The 22,220-nt window shown below is 36.8% G+C and overlaps 1 pseudogene; it reads left to right on the top strand.

Annotated features, from left to right (window-relative positions):
- The first annotated feature begins 16,444 nt into the window (after positions 1-16,444).
- Positions 16,445-16,544, top strand: LOC122101333 (annotated as a pseudogene).
- The last annotated feature ends 5,676 nt before the right edge of the window (positions 16,545-22,220 follow it).

The following is a 22,220-nucleotide window of genomic DNA, read 5'->3' as shown; positions in this document are numbered from 1 at the left end:
AGCAATCTCTATCTATTTATATCTTGTTCACTCCTGGGGCTCAGTGGTTGAGTTCTCACCTAGTAAGCACGAATCCCTGGTTTTGATTCCTTAGTGCCACATAAACAGAAAACCTGGAAGTTCTGCTGCCTTTCCTCAATTGAGTGCCAGCCTTGAGCACAAATGCTTAGGGACACTGTCGAAGCCCTTACTCAAGCCCCAGGACTGCTGCCAAAAAGGCAGAATGTTCTAACTGCAACTGTAGAAGGACAGGCCTTCAAATACCTCATGACAAAGCAAGCTAGGAGTCTGGTGCTGAAAGCTTCCACCTAACCTGACATAGCCAGATGTAAACCCCTGCAACCCAGCTGCAAGGAACCAGACGCTGCTGGCTTACCCCTATCATCCTGGCTCTTGGGGGCTTTAAAACCCAGTCCTAGCAGGAAGTCTGCGGGACACTTTAAAATGTGGCTTGAAGTGGTACAGCTTTAGCCTTGAGCAAATGTTATTAGAACGGTATCCCCATGCTTTGAGTTCCAGCACCCTGGGTAACTCCCCTCCAAAAAATCCCATTAAACCATTAGATGTGAACTTGTTTGGTTTGTGAAATATTCCTCAAAGAATGGTGATACTGATGAAAGCACCCCAATCCTAATGATAGCTTATCCAATAGAGCTATGTGCTGAGTCCTTCATAGGGTGCTCTCAGCTGAGTCCTGCAGAGTAACATGTGCTGTGTCCTTCATTGGGTGCACTCTTTCACCTGGTACTCAAAGACCTCCACAACTCAGATGATTATGCAGACAAGAATATTGAGGCTCAGATATGTCCCCATGGCAGAGACAAAATTATGTATTACTGAAGACCAGTGAGTTGTCTCCTGTGGACAATTGTTTTGTTTTTATTTTTCTCAGTCATGAACCTTGAACTCGGGGCCTAGGTGCTGACCCTTATCTCTTGGGCTCATGGCTAACACTCCACCACGTGGAGCCACTAACCACCTTGCAGCAGAATGACACGTCCTAGGAGTTGATAGCTGAAGTCTGTTGCCTTGCCTTATAAGAAGTTGAGATCTGTGGATATGGGTTCCCAACTATCCCAGACACAAAAGGTCCTATGAGACTATTATCTTCAATTCACCACTAAGACAACTGAGGTGGAAGCTGGGTGCTTGTGACTCATGCCTGTTATCCTAGCTACTTGGAAGGATGAGATCTGAGGATCATGGTTCAAAACTAACCTGGGCAGGAAAGTCCTTGAGACATATAGCTCCAATGAACCACCAGAAAACCTGAAGTAGCTCTGTGGCTCAAGTGGTAGAGCACAAACTTGAGCTGAAGAGCTCAGGGACAGCACCAGACCCAGACTTTAACTCCTACAACCTACAACAACAACAATAAAAAAAAAAACAGAAACAAACAAACAAACCTGACTTAGTGGTCTGGGAATGTGCCTTAGAGGTAGAGTACTTTGCATATATGAAACCCTGGGCTTGATTTCTCAGGACCACATCACTAGAAAAAAGCCTGAAGTGGCTCTGTGGCTCAAGTGGGAGAGGGCTATCCTTGTATAAGAGAAACTAGGTACAGTGCTCAGGTCCTGAGTTCAACCTCCAGGACTGGTGTATGCACACATGCGCACATGCGTGTATGAGCGTGTGCACGCACACACACACACACACACACACACACACAGAGAGACCAGAAGTGAAGCTGTACGTGCATGTGCGTGTGCTAGAGAAAAACAGAAACATGAATATGCTTCTAGTGTGTTCTAGATACTTAAGGGTGTAGACAGAAAAAAACATTCATAATAATTAGGTCATTTTATAGGCAAAAGGAGCAATGCAGAGAGTATGAGGATAGCTCCAGCTTTCGGTCCTCTCATCCTGAAACAGTAAATTCACTGCAGCTCAATGCTAAGTGACAAAGCTGGCAGGTTCTGTGGACATTTGCTCCCAAATCCTGGGACACTCATTTCTCACTTTTGGCTTCAAACCTGTGACCAGAGGAGAAGATGAGGAGAGAAAATCCTTCTCAGAGAAAGCACCTGTAAGAACATTGGGGTAGTTTACTTATAAATTCAAACCATTGGAATGACCCTGTTAAGAAGTCAGATTGTCCAGATTAAAAAATGAAGAAGAAAAGAAAGGCAGGTGCCAAGGGCTGCTGACTGTAATCCTAGTTCCTGAGGAGGCTGAGATGTAGAGAACCTTAGTTTGAATCCAGCCAGCATAGGAAAGTCCCTGACATTGTTATTTCTGAGAGATCACAGAAAAACCCAGAAGTAAGGCTTGAATTCAAGGTTAATGCAATACCCTTGAGTAAAAGGAGCTCAGAGAGTATGCCTAGGCTCACAGTTCAACCCCAGGACCTGCAGCAATGATGGACCTATGATGCCTCTCCCAGGATTCTGGAAGCTTGGGAAATCCAAGCACATGTCTGGTATCACGATGCTTCCTGTCATATGAGTCTGGTGAAGCTCATCAGGTTTTGAAATGTTTCACTTCTCTTAGTTGGGCCCTGGGTGGCTAGGTTTTGGGGTTGAACACAGGGACTAGGTGCTGACCATAGGCTCAGAGCAGAAGCCCGTGTGTGTGTGTGTGCGCACACACACACACACACACACACACACACACACAGACTAGAAGTGAAGCTGTGGCACAAAATGGTAAAGCTCTGGGCTTCTGCTCTGAGCTCATGGTCTCAAGATTTAGACTAAGGATTTCTGTGGAGCACCTCCTTGGGGAATCCTTGAGGAAAGCCGTTTGAAGCCTCCTCAGGAGATTGCCGTTCAAAGCCAGCCCAAGTAGGAATGTCTTTGAGACTCTTATCTCCAAAAACCAACAGAAAACCAAAAGTGAAGCAGTGGCCCAGAGGGTAGAGCTCCAGCTTTGAGAGAGAAAGTCGAGCAGGAAAAACAGGCCAGACCAGGCAAGAAAGTTTGGAAGGTGCTTATGTCCAATTAATGACCAGATGGCGTGAAGTGGAGCTGTGAGGGTGGTAGAGCCTCACACTTGAGCAAAACAGCTGAGGAACGCATCGGATTTTGAGATTAAGCCCTGGGATGGCCACAAAATAAAGAAGAGAATACCAAGTTATGTATCAGTGCCTTACCTGCTTATGTGTGTATATTACCACCCTCAGTGCAAACAGACCATATTCAATGCTTCTGCTTTATTTACTGATTTATTTTTCAGATATACTCGTTGCACATACTGCATCATTCTTTTCATTTCAAGCCCATGGCTTTTCTCTTCCAGGGTAGCAGACCTGTGTCTTTATATGATGCACACTTAAGCTCTCAAGAGCCTTTATTTACATTTTATTATGAGGCCAAGGCAGGGACAGTGACAAATCAGGCAGGGGAAGAAAAGTGTTCATAGAAATAGCCAGTATTCAGAATTAAACTTGGAGACGTAAAATGGTAGCATACTTATGTAAAAACTACAATGAAGAAAAAGATGAGGGTGCTGGGTATTTGGATTAGTGAGAGAGTGCTTCCCTAGCATACAAGAGCCCTGGGTTCGATTCCTCAGTAGCACACAGAAAAAAGCCAGAATTGGTGCTGTGGCTCAAGTAGCAGAGAGCTAGAAACAGTGCCCAGGCCTTGAGTTCATCCCAAGAACTGGTAAGAGATCGCTAGCTACATAGGTAAGTAGGAAGGAAGGTAGGTAGATAGGTGGATAGATAGATCTTGGACGTCAGGAGGAAAGAAGGGAATACTTCCCAGTGTGAGGCCTTCTGCAGGGAGCCAGGCCACCACATTGCCTTCACACAACCACAGAGCAGGAAGACTGTCTCTGTCCCACTTCTCAGGCAGCGGAAGGCCCAAGAGCCAAGAGGGCAGAGCCAGGTTCTAACTCAGGTGCTTAGAGACAAAAGAGAAAGGGCCCTGCCTCCCCTTGGACTGGGAATTTGCATTAATGATGTGCAGAATGAAGGAAGGAGAATGGATTGGCAGATGTAGAAGAATGGTCTTTAAATCTGACAGATGGACAGTCAAAATCCCATTCCTTAAGGCAGAGAGCAGGGTTTTTCTTCCCTGTTCCTCCCCTCTCCCCCTCTAAACTGGCTCTCTATTGTTAACCTAAAGATAGCCTGAGGCTCCCTTCACCTGAGAGAGGAAGGTTAATTAGTCATTGTTTGAATAGGCTGAGAAAGGCCTGACCCTGGTGTAACTCTAACAAATGTTTCAGGGTTCCCCCCTTTGCTGGCTGTGCCTGGAATGCATGAAGTGCTTTTGCAGCTGACTTCCCTGTTGATTATGTACATTCTGCCTCCTAATCCTGCAAGCCTAGGTCTCTTCACCTAGCATGTCTTTTGAAACTGTTTTTGGTCCTTCAAATACAATGTTACACAGGAGTTCTTCCTGCTAACAGGGCTAGGGCTTGGATCCTGAAAACTTCATTTGAACCCAGGATGGGTCAAAAATGTTTCTTTTCTGCTTCTATAGCTCAAGAATTCTAAGAACATTTAGAGTGCAAGTAACTTCTCATCACCAAGAGAAACACAGGAAGCTCTTGAACATCTGACCTTTCCAAAGTGGAAGTTAGATTGTCCTAGAATTTCCTGCCCTAGCTGGCTTCACCCTGTGATCCTCAGATCTCAGCCTCCTGAGCTAGATGATGGGTGTGAGCCACCACTGTTCTGCTGGGTTCAGAAGTGTAATGATATCGACAATACAAGTCAACTGCTCATCACAAAGGGCTTGGGGAGCATATTATGTCTTTCAACATTTGACCTTTCAGAACCCCGTAGGACACAAGGTTATAATGCTAGAGTCTGAGAGGCTGGGCATATGGATCTGCTACACTTGAACCTTGAGCTCTGATTTCAGTTCTGCTATGTATCAGCGTTCATTTTCCAGAGAATGTTCTCCTAATTAGCAAATAGAAAAAGTACTTTGATTAACCCTTACTTTTTTCCAGTTGTGTGAATTGAATCAAGTCTAGGGACTTTTCCTGAGCAAGGCGAACACTGTACCACTTGATCCACAGCGCCACGTGGGTTTTTTGGTGGTTCATTGGAGATAACAGTCTAACAGGCTTTCCTTGTCTAGGCTGACTTTGAACGGTGGTCTTCAGATCTCAGCCTCCAGAGAAGCTAGAGTTCCAAGTGTGAGCCACTGGCATCTGGCCTATTGTTTTTGACAGTCTTGGGGCTTCTTTTCCTCAAGGCTAGTGCTCTACCACTTGAGCCCCTCCACAGCTTCTGGCTTTTTCTGAGTATGTGGCACTGAGGATTCAAACCCTGGCATTCATGCAAGCTGAGTGAGCTCTGTACCACTAAGCCACATTTCTTGCCCCACCCTTACAATTTTATCCCTCAACTTGCCTATCCTCAAGAAAAGGCTTCTGACTATAAATCATCTAAAGAGATCACTATAGTAAGGTATCCAAAGGTAAAACACAGCTCATACTTGAGTGAGACTCTAAACATGTGAAGACTATGACAAATGCCTCCATTTAATTATGTATCATGTTTCAACACTTAATAAAATATTAATGAAAAATGAGTTAATGTCCTAAATTATTGTGTATAATTTTATAATGTATGTTCAAAATGTAATAAATATTATGTGTATAATAATAAAACAATAAATTAATGAATCAAATAAAAATAAAATACAAAATCAAAATCAATAGTAATCATAATATGTAATAAACATACATATGTAAGTATATATCATATATTACACATGTACAGAAATAGTTTTTCCATTGCAGGGCCTTCATTCAGGCCCTGGGAACTCTAGCCTGAATTTCTTTTCCTCAAGGACAGTGAGATTTGCCTTCACCTATGGTGCAAAAGAGTTACCTGGACAGTGAAATCAAATCCCAGCAATAGCAGAAATACTGGCACCAGTTCCAAGACTGAGACTTAATTTTTTAAATGGAAGCAGTTATGTTTATTCAGTTTCATACTGAACATTAAACAAAAATGCAGTGGCGAATTTTGTACAGCTATTCAGACATCCTTCTTTTACCCATAAAGTGCTTCTCTGAGAACTATATTGTTTCATTTTTTGTACATTTTTATTGTAAAAATGTTGTACAGAGGGGTTACAGTTACATGAGCAAGGTAATGAGTACATTTCCTATTGAGCATTGTTGCTTCCTCCTTTGTTTTCCCCCTACCAAACCTTCTCTACCATCTCCACAACTACTCCCACTGCCCAGGTCAGTGACTTATTTTTTTTTTTATTTTTGGCTTGGCACAGGGTTTGAATTCAAGTAGTGACAACACTGCACCTTCCCATACATTGCTACAGATTTACCAAGACCCTGAGTTCAAATCCTAGGCTAGGAAAGAAAACTGGCAGAAATTCCAAATAAGTGAGCTTTATTTTTTTAAATTTAATTAATTAATTTTTATTTGTTTTTTTTTTTTTTGGCCAACAATGGGGCTTGAACTCATGTCGTGGAAGTCTGCCTTAGCTTCCATCACCCTAGGCTGGGGTGCAGCATCTGGACCCATATTCGATTGGGGGATCCTAGGCCCAGAGGGACTGCAGGAAGAAAAAAAAAAAAAGCTGGAAAGCACAAAAAGTGGTGAGCTGCAGAGGGCTGGAGGGTTTTAGGATTTTTTTCTTTGCAAGGTGACTATCCTGGGTCTTAATTACCTGGTTGCAAAGTGGAGCTGACCTGCCATTGCTGAAAGCTGGCGGGCTATCAGGGAAACCATAGGCCAACCTGTCAACATAGGCTCTTGGTTCAAACCTGGTCCTGACACATAACAATGGTAGAAGAATGCAAGGGACTTGTTCCTATGCATATGAATGCCAATTGAAAGAGTAGTTCATGCACAAGTTGAGTCTAAAATTGGATGCAATAATCCTAGGTTGCTGATTGATCTCAATAGTTTATTAAGCATGAAAAGAATAATATTCCTTTAATGGTGGAATAATAAATACCTAAGTGTTGGTAGGAACGTAGTAGGTGTCATTCAGTCATAGATGGCTCTGGCACTGTTTACCAATGTTTATTTATTTGTATACCACCGTCTGCCTATCTATTTATCGCTGTTTTGGCCAAACCTGGGGCACAAACTAGCGCCTAGTAAACAACTGACAACTTCATTGGCTAGAGGATGCCATGCTCACACTCACCCATTCATGAATTCGGCCTGCTAGGCCCTGCGTTCAGATCCTAGCAATACCAGGCATGATGGAGAACACATCTACAAATCTGGATGCTATGTGATAAGATGTAAACAATATAATCAATGGTATAGGTGTCATCAGAGTCAATAAAATATATGGTAAATAAATGAATAAAACAAGAAATAAAATAAATAACCACATCAAACATGATATGGACTGAACATCCATATGATGAATAAGAGCTTGAGGCTTTTGCATACATACATACAAACATACACATACACACAGAGGCACTTATATGTGCACACAAAAATACACAAATGAAACAACTCTTAGAATATGTAGAAAAGTTTGAAAATAGCAATAGAAAATATGTCTTTAGTAAGAATTAAGAGATGAATTTTAGTATTAGAAAGTCCTCATGAACTTTCTTCAAAAAAGTTTGAGACTATTACATAGGTAGGGACGAGAGATAGTAAGAGAGTCAATTAATTATTATTAAAGGGATCGAATGAATCAGAGATCCCAGCAGGTGCATCTGAAAATGATCATATCCTGTGTCAAATGTTAGAAGATCTTCTAAAATAGTACATAAACACTCTGAGCAGTCTGTCTAGTGGATAATATCATTGGAGAAGTTCAGAAATGCTAGTCTATGTCTAGATTAAATAAACCAACAAACATGGCAGGGCAATGTGATACAAACCTGGAATTCTAGCACTCAGACTAAGGCAGGAGATTAGAGAGTGGAATTTAATAGTGATACATTTCCTGGACCAGGTAGTATAATTTTGTCTAATAAAACAAACCAAACAACAAGAAAGGAATACACAATTAGAAGTTTGGGCTAATTTTGTTATTATGTTTTGAGAAGTCAAGTTTCCTATTGAAATGCAACTCGTATATAATCTTCAGTTTTGTTTTAAATACTCTCTTCATTACAGAACATTCCTAGATTCAAAATGGCTCATGATTCCCACCCAAAATTTGAAAAAGTAAGTAAGCATCATTCTGTTGGATTCCAAAGAAATGAGGAAGGATTACAAAATCTTAAGCCTAGAGAAATTTCATGTCTTAGCTATGGTAAATAATGCTGCAATAAACATAGTTGTGCTGGTAGCTTTAGTGTGGCCTTGTTTGTGATCATTTGGGTAAATGCCCAAAAGTGGGATTGCTGGGTCGTTGGGGAGCTCTATGTGGAGTCTTTTGAGGAACCTCCATACTGCTTTCCAAAGTGGTTGAACAAGTTTACATTCCCACCAACAATGAAGTAAGGTTCCTTTCTGTCCACATCCCCTCCAGCATCTGTTGTTGTTAGAGTTCTTGATTTTTGCTGTTCTAACTGGAGTGAGGTGATATCTCAATGTTGTTTTGATTTGCATTTCTTTTATGGCTAGGGATGTTGAACATTTCTTCATGTGTCTATTGGCCATCCTTCTTTCTTCTTCAGAGAAGCTTCTCTTTAAGTCTTTCGCCCACTTACTTATTGGGCAGTTGTTTCTTTGAGGATTTGTTGTTGGGTGGTTTAATAGCTAAGACATGGAACCAACCCAGATGCCCCTCAGTAGATGAATGGATCAAGAAGATGTGGTATATATACACAATGGAATTCTATGCCTCCATCAGAAAGAATGACATTGCCCCATTTGTTAGGAAATGGAAAGGCTTGGAAAAAATTATATTAAGTGAAGTAAGCCAGGCCCAAAGAAACATAGGTCCCATGGTGTCCCTTATTTGCAATATCTAGTATAGGTATGAGTCAAGCGGAAAAAGTCAGATAATGTGATGTTAGGAAAACAAAACCTCAAATATGTATTTTAATGTTTTTGTTTCTTTCATGCATGTGTTTCTAACGCATTTATAAGATTATTTCCTTGTTGCTTTGTATGTCCCTCCCCCACAGTGTAACCCCCGCTTACACTATATTTGATGTCAGTATAACATGTGGAGGAGATGGGGACAAACAAGTCGTTTAAGGATTCAGGTGGACCTGTTGCAACAATGAGAAGTACAAAATGTCATGTCAAAACCAGCTTTACAATGTCGGTGGGGGGGGGGGGAGGGGGGGTACGATTGGTTGGGAGGGAGGGGGGAGGCCGGGAAGGGAGGTGAAGGGTAAACAAAGGAGGAGGCTGCAATGCTTGGTAAGAAATGTATGCATTATCCTGCCCATGTAATTGTAACCCCTCTGTACAGTATGTTCTCAAATAAAATAAAATAAAATTTAAAAAAAAAAAAAAAAAAAAAAGAGAGAAATTTCAAAGTTCATCTAAAGCAGGACTTTGTAGATCTTGCTAAATTAGAATTTAGAGTTAACATAAATATTTTAGATTTGCTTGTAATTTCATATTTTATAGGATACTACAAAATTCTTTTTGAGTAGAGGGTTTAATTGACAAATTCACAAATGATTCTGGCATTCTATTTGCCTAGAATATGCTTTCAAGAGAGTTATAATTAGATCTTAGTTAATAGAAAATTCCAACCATTCATGTATAAAATGATAATGTAAATAATCTAGACAGAGTTGCCAACAAATCGATATTAATTTATAAATATAGAAAAATTGCAATTTTTGAGGGTTTTGTATAACATTGTATGAAGAGAATAATTGTGTGACTTCTTCTTTCTTCTACCTATATGTAACAGAGGAAGCAATTTCCTTAATTACTTGCCTCTGTATACAATGAGAAAAATGCTACATTTGGGGTTATTGGTTTGTCCTAGGGCTTGAAATCTGGCCCTGGAAACTGTCTCTGAGCCTGTTTATGCTCAAGGCTCGTGCGCTACCACTTCAATCTCAGTGCCACTTGTGTCTGACTTTTTCTGAGTTTATTGGATATTTGAAACATAATCTTCTGACCTTAGCATCCTAAATATCTGTGATAGTTTAAAAAAGTATAAATATAAATAACATTTGCAAGTGTACTGATCTCAAGAATCTCACTGGGGGGAAAATGATGCAACCCAGTTAATTGTAGTATTCTTTCCAGAACAAGGAGAGAATCACATTATCAGAGGTGTAGTATTTTTTTCACAATAGAGATAAGCTATTCATGATGTGAATTAAGGGAATATTAAGGTGCACTTTACAAGTTGGAAATTATTGGACTAGGATGACTTTATGGCATAAATCTTTGGATTGATGGTTCATAGAAATTATAGCTTACTCTGATAAAATTTGCTTACTTTTGAAGAATTAATTACAGATGCTTCATAATTTTATCCTCTACCAGAATGTGGCTATTTTTCTGTTGACTTCTCAATCTGTAACACTCCATTGGAAACTGCATCTATTGCAAAATTACTTAACATGCAAACAGGTACTGTTTTGAATCACTCAGGTATGGAATGTTCAGAATTTGAAAATGAGTAGTTATTAGTCATAGGAATTTTGAGGAACACATATATTCTGTCCTCTTAACAACTCATTTACTTTTAAAAGTTATGGGTTTCCATAGAATTAAACTATATTCGGTTTTAGTATGAGAAAGTACTAAATTTTTCCTTTTTTCAAAATATTGTCAAGTTTATTGTGAAAATAGTGTCTAGTTGGATAACATTCAAGTTGATGACTCTGATAAAAAAAGTAGTAATCAATTCAAATTAGATGCCAAATAGTATTGATTTTTAAAAAGTTACTACATAAAATATTTACTATAACAATACAGTGAAATTATTTTTTATGTAGCTTATTTTTTAATTTAATTTTATTGTCAAATTGGTGAACAATGGGTTACAGTAATTGTAAGGTAGTGAAAACATAACTTTTCAAACTTTTTACCCCCTCTTTCATTTTTCTTATAGTTTTCTTTCACCTCAATACTCCTCACAAGTTTTAATGTACATTTCCAACATATTGTCTTATGAGTATTGTTATTGCATTGGCTTGCCCTTTGTCCTTTGTCTTGCCATTTTGTTATTCCTCTTCCCTTCCCTAATTAAGGTAAGTGTATACACAATACACAGGGCACAAAATCAAATACAGCCGATGCCAAGCCATAGGAGGAAAACCCAAAGAAAATAGAAATCATATAGTACATTATAAACAACTGCAAAAAAATCTCTGTTTCCATACCTTGGAGTTCATTTTGCTCAGCATCAGCATATATGTTCATATATACACATAAAGCCACTGGAAAATAATAGTTGCATGGACACTATATCATATAAACAACATGTTACTGTTTTTGATGGAAAAGGTTGAATTAGGATTGGGGAAAACGTGATTCTGATAAAGGAATTTCAAAAGAGTTTAAAAATTATGACAGGTATATTTTAATTGTTTAAATTTTTAACAAATTAGCCTATTAAGAAAATTGCCTGGGAAAATAGGCTTTCATGCCAAGAAAGCTATGGAGACCTAGTTGAGAAGGAGCAATGTGGGTAAAGATAGCTCATTTTCACACTAAACAAACTTTAGAAACCTTACTGTAAATCCTGTAGGTTCCCTTGAGAATTGTCCTTACCCAGGAAATACACTCTCACTGTGTGAAATTCCAAGTTCTTAAGAAAACTAAGACATCAAATTTTGTGAATTGACCTTTAATTACCAAAATTATTCTTTGAAAAAGATAATTTGGGTCAAAATATTTAGGGAGAAAGGGCCCTTCAAAATGAAAGAAGGTATTGGGTTCACACTTTTCTGTTTGTAACACTTTCCACAATGTCTTTGCACGTGAAGCACTGAAACACAGAAAAAAATCTGATTGGTTACGCCAATGATTACACATTTCTAAGTAGCTCACAAAAAATAATATCCTTATTAACATGAGGTAGTGAAGACTTCTCTTATTACATAAGCCAAAAAGTTTGGGATTAGAAAAGAATTGAGAAAATTGAAAGGGTAAGAAAACAATGTTCTTAGAACCCCTATATAAGCATACTGACTTCAGCAGTGGAGGGAGGCCAAAAATTTTGATATAGATTGTCTTAATATTTTTGCTACCTAAAGTGATTTTACAGAGCCTATTTGGCTCACTACAATGTAGAACAGTTTGAATGAGGACAGGAAAATAAATTCTACGTCCAAATGAGGCAACTTAAAAGAGTTTTAAAAGAGAAACCATGAAGATGTAGCGGGGTGGGGTGGGGAGGAGATCTTATAGTCTTTCAGCTTCACTGGACTTGAAGTCAAGAAGCTGTGCTTAATTGGAAATCAGGGAAGAGCTAGGAGGAGGACATAGAATTAGGACATAGAAGCATTGTCCATTGTAATAGACACTGTTACCCAAGGTATGGATGATTTAACTCTATTCTGTTCCATACATCTTGCTGAGCAAATGCAAGACCAAGAAAAAATAATCTATTGAAATAATTTTGCAAAGAATAACTTCACTGATCCTGATATGGTATCTAAGGAGAGTCTTAAGAGAGAACATAAAAGTGGAGTATACTTCGGTTTCCTCTAAGCATCTTGTTAGTAAAATATATCTTTGAGGTTAGAAGTGATTGAACCAAAAAGTAGTGGAGTACTTATTTTTGTGGAACTTTAGACACAAGAAGACTTTCAAGGTAAAAGAAAAAAAGTATAGCTAAATATTTGTGATCACAGCTTCTTGATCGGTTTTTTGGAGACAAAGTTTTACATTAGAGTTTGTCCTCATTAACATAAATGTTGGATTTTCGTGGCAACCAAATGCAAGGGTGAAGCTTAATGGACTCCCTTGGACAAGTAAACAGCATGGTAGAAAAAAAATGGCAAATAATATTTAGGAAATTAGTTTGGCTAATTACTTGCCAGAACAAAGAATGAAAGATATAATTCAAAATCACTTGACTTAAAAGTATGAAGAAAGAGTAGTGAAGAGAGATGAGAGAAAACATAGAGGACTCTTCTGTCTCCAGTGGAGTAATGGATTCTTGATCTTGTTTCTTCCATTCTATCTTCACAAGCCATCAAGTGTGGCTGAGGACTGGAGTATCCATTTCAGACAAAGAGAACTCACAGAAGAAAATATTTGCAGCAGATGTAGGTGATTCACAACCTTAGACAATCTATTTAAATCTGTTCAAAATTCTCTGCTACCCCAAACTGCCCTCTTTGAACAGCTTTGTTTGCTATTCCCCAGACTAGCCTTCATGAATTATTTAAAATTTTGAGAGGTCATATACTCCTCTCTAGAGATTGCTGTTTGGTTGTGATTTTTATGTGTTTTTGTTTTTTGTTGTGTTTTTTAATTAAATTTCAAAAGGTTGTGCAAGTGTATTACAATAAATATGTCCATCTAATTGTCCAATGCTCCTGGATCAGAGTGACTCCTTCTATCATTCTCAACTAACCCTTCTCCAAGATGTATTTCAGATTTATCACTTCCTTTATCACATGTGTACATTGAGTATTCTAACTGTACTTGCCCCTTGTTCCATTTTTCATTCATTCTGTCTTTACTATTATTCCTCTCTGGTTTCAACTTCCTGATAGTCATTCTGTTAAACTGTTAATATTCTGAAAGTTTTATATACTATCCATGGAGTTTCAATCCTGCGTACACTTGAACTGATGTCAGCTTATATTTCCATAATTCATTCATCTGCAATAACAATTTGCAAGACTGGAGACGTGAAGCACCTAGACATGATTTTATTCTCATCCATTTGGAAGATTAATCTTTAGTCAACAAGAAAGTTTAAAAATGGCTTAGAATATATTCCTAACTACCAAATTTTATAAATGGCTTTGAAAAATGTTTATGATTATTTTATTTTACATGGGATAATATTTTCTACTACCTATAAGTTTTGGAAAAAGAAGAAGACTACGATTTACTACTATACAGGAATATGGTAGAAATAGAAGACAGATTTTATGTTTGTCACATCTCTGATGAGTACCCATATTCATGACTTTAAGTCATATTTCTTCTTACTATGTTAGACTGATAGGTAAAACATAAAACAACATATGATAAAGCAACTATTTATGACTTTTTAAAATGTACCTTAGGGGCTGGGAAGGTGGCTCAGTGGTAGAGTGCTTTCCTTGCATGCATGAGGCCCTGGGTTCGATTCCTCAGCACCACATAAGCAGAAAAAGCCAGAAGTGGCGCTGTGGCTCAAGTGGTAGAGTGCTAGCCTTGAGCTGAAGAGCTGAGGGACAGCGCCCAGGCCCAGAGTTCAGGCCCCATGACTGGCAAAAAAAAAAAAAAAAATGTACCTTAGTAAGTGATTAAACTTACTTTATTAGCTAGTGTTTGGGTTTGAATTATGGGAGGTTTTTCTATTTGACACATTTCTGTAAGGCACCTTCTGAACAACACAAATGGTGAGTGGTACTATTTCTACACTTTAATGAATGGTTGAACCTGTTTGGCATTAGTGCTGGGTAAATAAAACAACTCTATTGTAACTTGCACCCTAAACTTGAAAAATTTGTAATGTCAATATTGTCTACTTGTCAAATGTTATTTTGGTGAATGTGATTTTTAAAAGATTATTTGAAAAGGAATCTGTTTTCAGGAGATTAAGTGTAGGTTATCATTGGTTTGAGAATGATAACATTTTTATTCTACAGAAACAAGTTTTACTGAAGTACCAGTATTTTGAAGCATTAACGATCTTCTCAATTAATGTTTTTGTGAATTATATTTGACCTGTAAGTCAAGTTTTCCTAGCCTTGGTAGAGCAATTATGGATCTATCGTTCTAAGAACTATTTTTTTTGCCTACTTATGCTGGACTGAAATCTTTGAGTAATCATTAGAAGAGGGGTATTAAAAATAATTTTGTGACATTTGTGATCTTGGTCACTCATATGGGCTGGTCATTTGTAAACTGAAAGTTTGAATTACTGTACTTTCTCTCAGATTTTGTGATCTCATCTTTCATTTTAAGTTGCATTGCATTACACAATTGCTCACCACTAATTCTGGTGTCATAAGGAATTGAGATGGATTTTCAATTACTTTCTGTTGGCATGTTTCCTGAGCCTAGGTGAGAAATCTTCCCCTTGTTATCAGATGAAGAGGATAACTAAGACCTGGGATCCTAGGACCCATGGGTCCTGCAGAAGAATAATACCTTTTAGATATCGTATCAGCAAAATTTGGGTACAATCAGTAGAAATGCTTCAGAAATATAGAGAAAAACATTTTGCAACCAGTGAGTTAAAACAATAAGCAGAGCAGCAGAGTAAAATCCCTTATAGATTAGAGGAAAACAATTGTTTTTTTTTTACAATGTGAATTCAGAAGACCAAGAATATTTAGAACATATCACAAGTTTATACCAAAGACATTGCATTGATACTTTTTATATTCTAATTTACATTCTAAACCTTATTATTTATATTCCAATCTATTTATTGTAATAAATATCTATTTATTTGTCAAATTATCAATTAATTCTAGTAAGTTCCACTGTGTGAAATAAAATATCAGCACGTATAAATATAAAATATATAACTATAAAATATAATAAAAAGGCACATGTTTTGCAATGTTCTGTTGTGGTTACGGTATCAAAGGCAACTGTCTTTTAAAATATTATTCCATTATTTCTACCTCAGTGTTTGGTAGAGTTGGACCTAAAGCTTTACCATTTGGAGATTTACAGCCTAGAGACAAGAGGAAACACTGTGATTAAAACATTACCAATTTAAGGCCTAATATCGAGGAGAAACATCTAGACTTCTCTTGTAACTATGAAAATATTTGATGAAAGAAAGGCAGTAGTGTAAATTCCTGCCTGGATAGATGGTAGACTGGCCAGGACATTTGGTAATCATGCATGTGAAATTTTTTTCGCCTTCTTGGCTTTAGCTACTATTGAAATGTTAGGTATAAAAAACAATTATATTTTGATAAAATACCTTCTAGCCTAAAAGATTCTGTCTTAACTGTTTATCTCTCTATGATCCCTTTTAACTAATATTAGTTTTGTTCCAATAAGAAAATCTATGCTGTCAGGGTAAGATATTCTGATTGATCTGTTGGTACAGGGAAGAAGAGTAAGGGTCAGGTAGACATTTGTACCAGTAAGACATCATTTAGGAATTTTTAAGCTGCAGAAGTTTAGAAGTAGCTCGTAAGCAAGGCTTACTTTGAATCCATTAACTCCACAAAGCTAACTCAGTTTATAAATAAGTACTTGAAAAACAATCCCCTTTGGACCTAGCTATAAAGGCTTCAAAGTATGATCAAATTTAAAATGAAAAAGACTTAAAATAGTCATTGACAAAAAAATTGCAAATGTGAGCAATCGACCAAACAATATAAGCTTTTCCCAATATACACAGAATTTTAGAGAAGTAAGATCAATAACATTTTTAGGAACAATAAGGTTTCCTAGTTACAAACAGTCAACCAAGGATATATGCCTGTATAAAGATTGCATCAATAACTACTTAAATTTACAGGATACTACATGCTTCAGCAGGACTTTTACCCAAATTACTACAATATAGAGATTATCATGGCATTTGCACAAGGATGATATGAAAATTTGTGAATTATTCCATATTTTTCATTCTTGAGATGCAAGAAATGAAAAACAGTTATTAAAAATTGATTACAAAAATACAAGTCGTTATGTCGAAAAATGAACTTTACAACTTTGTGCGGGTGGAGGGGTAGCAGGGAGGATTGAGTGGGAGAGCAGGGGAAGGATGGGAATGGATGGGAAGGGTAAATACAGGAGGAGGCTACAATGCTTGATGAGAAATGTACTCATTATCTTGCCCATGTAATTGTAAACCCTCTGTACAGTATTTTCACAATAAAAAATTAAAAAAGGCAAATGTAACAATATATGTAATTCATTGAACTGAAAGTTAGTTTGACATCAGTGCGTTAAATCCTCACCTTAGAATGGCCTTTACATAGCATAATCTTTACAAAACATTTGAAATTGGATAACATTGTCATTTTATCCCAAAGAAATAAAATACTATAAGGACCTAGGAAAAAAAGGAATCTTAAACTTTTTCTATATGGAATGCTATCTGAAATAACACATTTATTAACGAACCTATATATTATAAAACAATGTATAATTCAAAGTATTATATCTAGGAGAGAATTAAATAGATTATGGACATTATACAAACAAAATACAGAGTATTTTAAAATATACTTTTTTCATACAAGCACCAGAACTATTTTTAGTTTCTGTACTACTCATTTCAACAGATAAGTTAAAGTGATTTCTGATTTAAAAATCACAAACCCTGCAGAAATCATTATAGATGTATACAAACAACTCTTGAATACATTTTGACATCAAAGTCAGGCAATTCATTGAAGAATACTATGGAATCCATGAATTTTTAAAGTAAGATATTGCTGTTGCTTTTTATTGTGAAAATATTTTGTACAGACACAAAGATGGATTGGCATTTTTGAAATTTAAGAATCTTAACCAAACCATTATGAGTTAGGAGAACAATTTTTACAGCCTTCCACAATTTAAAAGAGGTAGTGATACATATTTATCCTTTTGGCAATATTAAATGCAGTTTCTTCCAAGTTGTTCTTCAGACCTGGTTTGATATAATGCTTCAATAGAAGGCGATCCAGCATATCTTTGCTATTTCTATTCCAAGCAGTAAGATGCAAGGGAGTCAAGAGGACTTTAGTTTGGGCATTGGTATCTGCCTCAATGTGAACTAAGAAAGCAGCCACTCTGGTATTATTCAACATATAAGCACTGTGCAGGGGTGTCTAGCCATTCACAGTAATTGCATGAATATCTGCCTTGAGCCACCAACTCATGGACAATGTCTAAGTGCCCACTGGAGGCTTCCCGATGAAGAGAGGTATCTGCACTGTAGTAAGCCGATTATTTTCAGCAGCCCAAACAAAAATTTGTTTTAATACTTCTCCATTTTTTTTTGCGAATGATACCATTCCTCACTTTTTCAGCTTGTTCCTTGTCTTCATCAGAATTGCCTAACCAGAGACAGTGAGTACCAGTGGGAATGGGGAGCACATGTATTCCCTAATAGTTCACGTTGGTTGAACTGGTCAGAAAAATCCAGTGAATTTTCTACATCTGTTATTTCACCATGATTTTCTTTCTCTTTTTCCAATTTTACTATTGGAAATTATTCTAACTGGAGAGTAGGGAATTGATAGAGAGCAGAGGAAAGGTTTTCCTCCATATTCAAAGGTACAGACTGAAAATGGTACCAGTGGTGTCTTCATGTGCAGCTTATTATAGGAATGAGAAAATATGAAATAATGCCTCCTATGTAAATGATTTGGGAAATGGCAGAGCAGAAAGTGAAATGATGCAACCAAAAATATAAAAGCAAAATAAATTAGGATAATTATGGAGCAGTCACATTATCTATGAGAACCATGAAAGGGAGAGAGGAAGAGAGAGACAGATGTGCAATGACCATGCCTCTGATCAATTTATAGAGCAAACAATTTTATTTTTTAAAAGAGATGGAAATGGAATTTATGTATTTACTTGAATTTAGTAAATACATTTTTATTAGCCTACATAAAGAGACATAGCTTTGACCAAATTACAGACAAAAATCTAAATCCTTGATAATTCTAGTAACAGATCTGACTGAAATCAATTGAATCACACTTTTCCTGTAGAGTAAAGGAATAGGTCCAGGCTAGGAAAGCAGCTAGAGAAGACAGGCCGATTGTATCTGTGACAAAACTTTGTGGAAAATGGTATCAAGGATTAATTACTGGTGATCCACTTGCACTGGAAGTGTGAATCTGAACTATTGCTTGCTGATTCTGAACTATTGCTTTAATAATTATAAGTTCCAAGAAGAAAAGGTGAGATTTAATTGATAGCAAAGGATTAGTAATTCACTTTGACTTCTCATTAAGCACCTTCAATCATCAAAATCACATGAAGACAATAGACAGGCCTACTTTTTTTAGATGAAAACAAGTATCTTTAAAAACAAGGTAATTAAGTATTCCTACAAAGGACTTCTATTTTACTACCGCATTATATAGTTTTTTCTAATGTTGGGTAACAAATAATGGATCTATTAGAAAGCTCTTACAGCTCATATGTTCAATAGTGAGTTCTCTTATATTATACCATGGTATTTTTGTTTATGGTTTTAAGAAGAAATTTACTAGCTTAAATTTCTGACAAGACAATATCATCACTGTACAACTTGCTTCTATACTCTAAGTTTTAAATTACTATCTAATATGAGTATTAGATAACTATAGAGGAAAAACTAGAAGCCACACTCGTGGCTCATGTGTTTATCCTAGCTAATCAGAAAGATGAAACTGAGGATTGTGGTTTGAAACCAAACCAAACAAAAAAAAGTCCATTAAATTCTGATTTGAAAGTAACCAGCAAAAGCTAGAAATGGAGCTGTGGGACAAGCAGTAAAATTCTAGGCTTGAGAAAACTACAACAAAAAATCAACAAATTCTGGGACAGAGCCAGGCCATGAGTTCAAGCCTAGTATTAGCACCAAACAAATTAATTAATTAATTAATTAAAATAAATTAAGTGGTCACATGTGGCAAGGCAAGTAAAATGTAACACCCATGGTGACTGGATTGTGTATTATTTTGTAATAAGGCAAATTAACGTTTGTCCTAATCACTAAAACTTTATTTGTACTTTTTTGTACTAAACCCTGAATTTAGCATGCAAGTATATGTGTGTACATGTGCACACATGTGTTTATGTGTATATGTGTGCGTGTGCTGTTGCAATGTTGCTTGCCAATGTGGACAAGGTGAAGCTCAAAAGAGCTAACTGTGTTGCAATGTTTTTATTTATCAGTGTTCTGTCATGTCATTTCTGTGGAACCACCCTTCTGTACATTTTATTTGTCAAATAATAACATCATCATAATCAAAGCATATACAAAATTAAGTTAGATAAAAGAGACCACTTTCAGCTCTTATTATATGTTAGGTAAGAAGAAACAGATATAATTAGGTAGTAAGTTATTGCTGTAAGATGACTGTCAGTACAAAATATGTATTTGACCTCTTAAATGGGTTATACTTTTAAGATATACTCATGGAGTGAGTTTCACTGACTTGACCAAACAGGTATTACACTCTGGTTATTCACAAGATGAATAAACTCTTTCCGGATTTCTGTTGAAAATAACTTTCTTTGTAACATCATATCTATTCTCACTAAGATAATCAACCCTGTATTTATTAGGTTTGAATATCCCATCATATTGACTGAAAACCAGTATTGTGGATATGCTTGCTAGATATACCTTTCAAAACAAACAAACAAAAAGCATGTGTCACCTCCAGATTGTGGATGCATTTGAAGTTGTTTTGTACATGCAATGGGATCTTCACTAATGGCTCTTTCGTGGAAGTAACTATCACAACTTTAACAAATAAGGCTTTTCGAATATCTTTTCCAATATAAATAACAACCCCGAGAGCGTCTTGTAATTTCTGAAAAGCCTTTGAATATTTTCAGTATTATTTCAGTTCATTGACTATAGAGCTATAGACATTTCTGAAATAAATATTAAGATATGAAGATGTAAGTGGGTATATAGGCTTTTTATGCAATAGAATATTATGAAATATTATGAAATAGAATAAAAGGATATAAGTGAATTTGGTAAGCTAATTATTAGTATAACTTTGTTTTCTAGTAACAGTTTTTTTTTCTTATTTTTGGGTCTGGTCGTGGAGCCTTGAACTCTGGGCCTGGGCACTGTCCCTCTGCTCTTCAGCTCAAGGCTAGTGCTCTACAGCTTGAGCCACAGCGCCACTTCCGGCTTTTTCCTTTTTGCTTATGTGGTGCTGAGGAATCGAACCCAGGGACTCATGCATGCAAGGCAAGCACCCTACCACTGAGCCACCTTCCCAGCCCCAGTAACAGTTTTTTGAATGTAGATGATGCAGTTAAATTATTTCCTTTGTGGCTCTGTACTTCAGTTAGTTTTATAATGTTGATAATTATAAGATTGAATTTGTAGAAAAATAAAGGTATTTGAAAATGATGGATTAATCTTGTGTTTTCTTTCCTACTCCCAAGAAAATGAGTTATTTTCAATTGTTAATATTTTATCATTGAATCTTCAATATCACAAGAAATTTTGAAAAACATGCAGTAGTATTGATGTCTTTTTAAACCAATTGTATTCACAAGTTGGAGAGTCTTTAATTCATGCTTAGGTCTTGGTGTCCATGATTTTTAACCTCTCGTTCCTAACATTAATGATAGGTAAGACTGCATTTTTGGGTATATGAAAGGTAAATATTCATCTGGGGTCAAAGGTGATTTTTATATCAGTCTTGCTTTAATAACATTTTAAAGTAAAACATTTCTCTCAAAATGTTGGGTATAAAAAGCAATCAAAATACCTCTAATGGTAAACAACTTATGTGAGCTACAATGTGGAAATGATTGGTCTATAAGACCTGCAATCTGTTTCCATCAGGAATTGGGGAGATTATTCTTTCAGTATGACTGCAATGTAGTGTTGTTATGGGATAGAATATAATTTCTACAATTTTGAGCTAGAAATCAAGAATGTTATAGTTTAGCAGTTCCTTTCACCAGGGAGATATAAATTGATTATGAACTTGCATATTGCAGTTACCTATTTCCTTTTTTTTTTTTTTTTTTGGTTGGTCTTGGCACTTGAACTCTGGGCTTGAGTACTGTCCCTGCACTCTTCCGCTCAAGTCAAGCACTCTACCACTTGAGCTACAGTGCCACTTCTGGTTTATTAGCAGTTTATTATAGATAAGAATCTCTCGGACTTTCCTGACTGGGCTGTCTTTGAACCGCGTTCCTCAGATCTCAGCCTTCTGAGTAGCTACGATTACAGGTCTAGCCACCGACATCCCGCTTAGTTTCCTATTTTCTAACAAAGATAAAGTGACATATTATTAAAGTGTGGACAATAATTCTGGGAAATTTTCCTAGAATTAGTGGACTAAGTACTGGTATTTAAGTCACAAAATAGAATGAAGTTATTTGATATGGTGGGAATGGGCCGCAGGCTAAGATTTACCATTTGTGAAATGTTGTACTAGTAATTCCAACTCTGAAGACTTCAATATCATCATCTGAGAATTAGAAATAGAAGTAGTTCTACTTTATGGGATTATTGTGAGGATTAAATTAGATACCATAGGTAACGTACTTGGAAAAACAATCAGCATTTGATCCTTTCTACCTGTTATTTTATCATGTGATGAATTCTAAC

This window comes from Dipodomys spectabilis, unplaced genomic scaffold (assembly GCF_019054845.1).
Source record: "Dipodomys spectabilis isolate Male_0828 unplaced genomic scaffold, ASM1905484v1 ptg000653l, whole genome shotgun sequence".
Taxonomy (NCBI): Eukaryota; Metazoa; Chordata; class Mammalia; order Rodentia; family Heteromyidae; genus Dipodomys; species Dipodomys spectabilis.
Note: the sequence above shows the minus strand (reverse complement) of the source record. Positions and strands in the feature narration are given on the sequence as shown.